The sequence below is a fragment of the Cucumis melo genome, chromosome 9, assembly GCF_025177605.1.
Source record: "Cucumis melo cultivar AY chromosome 9, USDA_Cmelo_AY_1.0, whole genome shotgun sequence".
NCBI classification, from domain to species: domain Eukaryota; kingdom Viridiplantae; phylum Streptophyta; class Magnoliopsida; order Cucurbitales; family Cucurbitaceae; genus Cucumis; species Cucumis melo.
The window spans coordinates 15,562,365-15,567,051 of NC_066865.1; the positions used below are offsets into that span (position 1 = coordinate 15,562,365).

The following is a 4,687-nucleotide window of genomic DNA, read 5'->3' on the forward strand; positions in this document are numbered from 1 at the left end:
TAACGCTCACAAAGATGTCGGTCGCCAAGTGACATTAAAGACCTTTAATGTCAGTTTTAAACCGACATTAAAGGCCAGATTTCTTGTAGTGACATGAAAACAACAACTCTAGAGAAGGAAATGGAAATTTCTAGGAGAGATTTTATATACAAAATATCAAAGTAAACCTGGAAAATCTAAATTAAGACAATCAAACAAACTGACTCATTAGAGAGAGGATTCTAATTGATGAACTGTGAATCTGTGACTTACCTTAGGATGAGATTGGTCCATCCATCATAACTCACTTGAACAAGATTCTCAATGATGCTTCAACATTTTTGCCTGCAAACACAACAGATTTCAAATTGAAAATTTATTCTTGTTGCAATTTGGTGGAGCTACACTTTGAATGAAGAAAACCTACCAAACAAAAGCATGTTAATAACATACTAAGTTGTGAATCTCACTCTCTTTAAAACATTTCGTGGCTTTACTCGAATATGCAAACAGATTTTATCTGCCCTGTCATCGCCAAAATAAAACAACCTCTAATTTCGTCGGTATGAACTGCACTGGAACTACATTGAAATCCCAACACTTGATAGACACTTCTATGCTCGGTAAACAAAAAGTAAATATGAAAAAATAGTTGAGGCCGAGAGAGATAGGAGAGACTTTGAGAGGTGGAGAAATTTTTTTGTTGTGTTGCAGATAAGAGGTGGGATGGTGATTTTATAGTGGATGGAGAGGCTCTAAGGTCAAGTATTAATAACTAGTTGTCCATTATTATGGTGGTCAATAAAAAAAAATCGTCCAATGACTAGTAACAGCCTAATGGGTTATGTTAGTGACAGCCAGAATCGCTTACCTTCACCAACATCTTGCAGCCTTGATCGTGCAGCCATGACCGCTTATAACCCATCAGCATCTAGCAACCATTGTGTTCTAAATTCATTTTTCTTTCCGTTGTGTATCTATTTTAGGAATTAAGAAATTGACACTCCATCAATTAAGGGTTGGAGGCTCAAATTTTTCATCGAACAATCCCCCATTTGAAATTTTTTTACTAACAGTCCCCCACTTGAAAATTTTTAAAAACATTTTCATCAAGCAGTAATCTATCTGCGTAATACTGTGTTTAAGTTAAGGTGTCTTACGACTTGAACCTTTTGATAGTGACAATGATTTATAATACTACAAAGTAACCATTGTTTTAAACTTCACCCCTAACAACATTGTACACACAAAGTATTATTCAAGTGAAGTTCTAAATCATTGTACATATATCTCAGTTTAGTGGATGCTCTAGAGAATTTGTCTAGAATTCCATAGAAAGTGACCATTACTTCCACATCCACAAAGGTGAATCTATCAAGAGTACTTCTGTAGCTAGGTACCCTACTTGACATCAAATGTAAAATTTATTAAGAACCATGTTCAGCCTTTTCATTCGCTTCAGGATATCGTGCTAACCACTCAATCATAAGAATAATGGAATTTCTAGGTATTTTAGTATGATTCTCTTTATATCACTTGTGATCAGTTATTTCCAATTGAACTTGATTCTTGGCATCTCAAGTCTTTCAAGTTGGGTTTACCTCACAAGTGATTCAGTTTTCTATAGGCTTGAGTCCCGTTCTTTCTGGTTCTAAAAACCTTCTCTCTAGTTAGTCCTTTATTTAAAGGATCAGCCGAATTATCATCAGTCTATACATGATCCACTATCATTGCACCAATAGTAAAAACTTCTCTAATTGTACTATGTTTACGACGTATCTGTCCTCTTTACCATTGTAATAATGGTTATGAACTTTTGCGATAGCTGCACTACTATCATATGTGAGAGTCGGCGACTGCAAGGAGGGAGGATACGAAGAAATAAGGTTCTTTTTTTTCCTTGTCTGGTAAATGCTTTTAAATGGACCTATAAATTTGGTCCAAAACTAACATTAACATTTGTTTTTTAATCTTTAATGTCAAAGCCGACATTAAATATTCGCTTTTTTTCCACTTTGCTTTATACATCTGTGCTTATTTTTTTTTGTACCGAGATTAAAGGCCAAATTTCTTGTAGTGGAATCTTTAGTCTAACACTTTCAACTAGTCTAACACTCTCAACTATCCCATTATTGATTATAAAATGAAATGTGATGATCATGGATCAAACACAAGCTCCCCTTTTCACTATGGCTTCCCTTCTTTTGCTTAAAAGATACTAGTTCCCGTCCTGATCTCTCGAATGAGAAATAAGTCGTGAAGGTCAGATGGTGGGCATCCCTTCACATGAACAGTGGCCTTCAAATCTTTATACCTTTAGTCTTGTCTAAATGAGGCATTTCTCGTTACGTTGTTATAAAATATTGTATACATATATGAGCTATCAATCAAAATAAATAGAGATTATATAAATAAAAAGTGCAATCATCATGTGCGGTGAACGTGGATCGAACACGTGACCTTCAGATCTTCAGTCTGACGCTCTCCCAACTGAGCTATCCCCGCTATTTGAATGTAAAAGTGGGTTTAAATCTCTAGTATTAAGCTCTATTTGACATTTCCAATCAGCTAAGTTTCTTGTAGTGAAATCTTTAGTCTAACGCTCTCAACTATCCCATTATTGATTTATAATAAAATGAAATGTGATGATCATGGATCGAACACAAGCTCCTTTTCAGTATGGCTATCCCTTTACATGAAGGGTGGCCTTCAAATCTTTAGACTTGATACCAGGTGTCGATTGTGATCGAAATCGTGACCTTCATATACGATTTTTTAAACTAAATAATAGAGATTATAAAAAGTGTAATTATCATGTGCGCGATTTTTTAAACTAAATAATAGAGATTATAAAAAGTGTAATTATCATGTGCGGTGAACGTGGATCGAACACGTGACCTTCAGATCTTCAGTCTGACGCTCTCCCAACTGAGCTATCCCCGCTATTTGAATGCAAAAGTGGGTTCAAATCTCTAGTATTAAACTCTATTTGACATTTCCAACTAGCTATTCGTGTTTTTTTTGTACCGACATTAAAGGCCAAATTTCTTGTAGTGAAATCTTTAGTCTAACGCTCTCGATTATCCCATTATTGATTATAAAATGAAATGTGATGATCATGGATCGAACACAAGCTCCTTTTCACTATGGTTATCCCTTCACATGAACAATGACCTTCAAATCTTTAGACCTTTAGGGTGCGTTTGGGGGAATGGTTGATTTAGAGAAGGGTTAGTGTTATGGTAAAACTAGTGTTATGATAAACCTAGTTTTATCATAACCCTTGTTTGGGGGAAGAGTTTAAAAATGTAGTTTTATGATAAGAGGTGTTTGGGGGAAGGGTTATGATAGTGTTATGAATAAAATGTGTTTGGGGGAAGGATTATGTGGGTAGGTTTATGGGGATTTTTTAATAAGATGTGTTTGGGGGAAGGGTTATATGGGTAGGTTTATGGAGATTTTATGATAAAGATGTATTTGAAGGAAGGGTTATGTGGGTAGGATTATAAATAATTTTTTTTACTTGTTAATTTTTGTTCTTTAAATTCACATTGTAAATAAATTGACCAATTTCAAAATAATTTGCTAAGAAATTGTATATTGTTTTTTTCTATGTCTAATGTTATTAAATCGACCAATTTCAAAATAATTTGCTAAGAAATTGTACTAATTTTATTCTAAGTCATTTTTTTACAAATACAAACTTAGCATCCTACAGCTGTTTTTAACATATTCATTACGTGGTCTACTACATACGTCCATAATTATATTCATTAATTAAATTACTTAGCACTTTAACGCCATTGTGTTCGAATTGTTTCTGTTTGGCTTAATTTGAAAAAAAATTCAATTCCAAGGACGAGAAGGAATATATATTAGTTTATTTGTTTTAGCGCTGATAAAGTAATTCCAAACAAATCCTTATTGGGATTCACTTGATCTGGGGATAACATTTTCCCTAAGCATGCAGCTTGTTCTGCGACCAACTCTAGCCAACGAACTTATTGTAGTTAGCAACAAAAAAGAAAAGGAGGGGAATTATTATGTCTAATTTTATCTTTGAAACATATCTCAAAAACACATTTGAGAAAGATAAAAAAAATCAATACATTTCCAATTAGGCAATTCAAATTGATGGGGTGATATCTTCCATGTTCAACAAGGTTTTTCAATTATAACAAATAAAATTGTGAATACAATAGATCCTGAATTTTATAATAATCCTCACATAAGGACCCTTCAATGACAACTTGTTGTGTACCAGAACCACCACCCTGCATAAATTGAATGTACTATGTTTAGTGTTTATGCTTAGAAGCAAAGAAAATATGTATTTCTTTTGGTTCAGATTCAATAAGCAACAGTAAGAGTCACATTCAAATTTATTTAGTTATTTTCCTCCATTTTTCTAAGAAGTTCTAACCTTTTGACTTGCATTTGTAACCTTGCATAGGGTGACATACTCGCCATATCTCAAAGCAACCCCAGGAAATTCAACCTGCAATGCATATATATAGGACGGCAATATTGTTCGCTTTTCTTACTAAATTGCAGATTTTAGTTCATACACATATCAAAAGGAGATATTTGTTTTCTTTCCTAGTGGTCCATAAGCAAAGGTACCTGTATTCCCTTGTTGGCAAGAAAGTTTTTGAAGTTGGCCATTTTTAAATCACCAACAAGAACAGATTTGTGAGCCGCAGGAACC

The 4,687-nt window shown here is 34.0% G+C and overlaps 2 non-coding genes across 2 annotated transcripts; both read right to left on the reverse strand.

Moving 5' to 3' along the window:
* Nucleotides 1-2,411: 2,411 nt before the first annotated feature.
* TRNAF-GAA (transfer RNA phenylalanine (anticodon GAA)) lies at nt 2,412-2,484 on the reverse strand. The gene has a single exon. It is a non-coding gene; the product is annotated as a tRNA-Phe (tRNA).
* A 365-nt stretch (nt 2,485-2,849) lies between these two features.
* TRNAF-GAA (transfer RNA phenylalanine (anticodon GAA)) lies at nt 2,850-2,922 on the reverse strand. Its single transcript has one exon. It is a non-coding gene; the product is annotated as a tRNA-Phe (tRNA).
* Nucleotides 2,923-4,687: the final 1,765 nt, after the last annotated feature.